The sequence below is a fragment of the Egretta garzetta genome, unplaced genomic scaffold (genome assembly GCF_000687185.1).
Source record: "Egretta garzetta isolate BGI_Z169 unplaced genomic scaffold, ASM68718v1 scaffold79, whole genome shotgun sequence".
NCBI classification, from domain to species: domain Eukaryota; kingdom Metazoa; phylum Chordata; class Aves; order Pelecaniformes; family Ardeidae; genus Egretta; species Egretta garzetta.
In genome coordinates, this window is record NW_009260791.1 from 5,233,726 (window position 1) to 5,234,009 (window position 284).

Genomic DNA, 284 nt, shown 5'->3' on the forward strand with positions numbered 1-284 from the left:
GACATAAAAAAAAAAATCCTGACAAGTAAAACTTAAAGGTGTTTACCTTGTCATCAGCATGTAAGCTAATTATCTTGGGCAAGATGTAGGCTTCTATTGTCTTGTTGCTTTAGTGCCTATGCCCCGCCTCTGGTGGCAGCCTAAAACCTGGCGTCTGGCTAAAACAAACGAAAGGCAGCCCTGAGCCTCCACTCAATCCAATTAAGGCGGACTTCGTCCACTCGGTTACGTGTACATCCAACAAGATCGGCGTTAAGGCAACACCAGAATATTTGGCAAAAAAA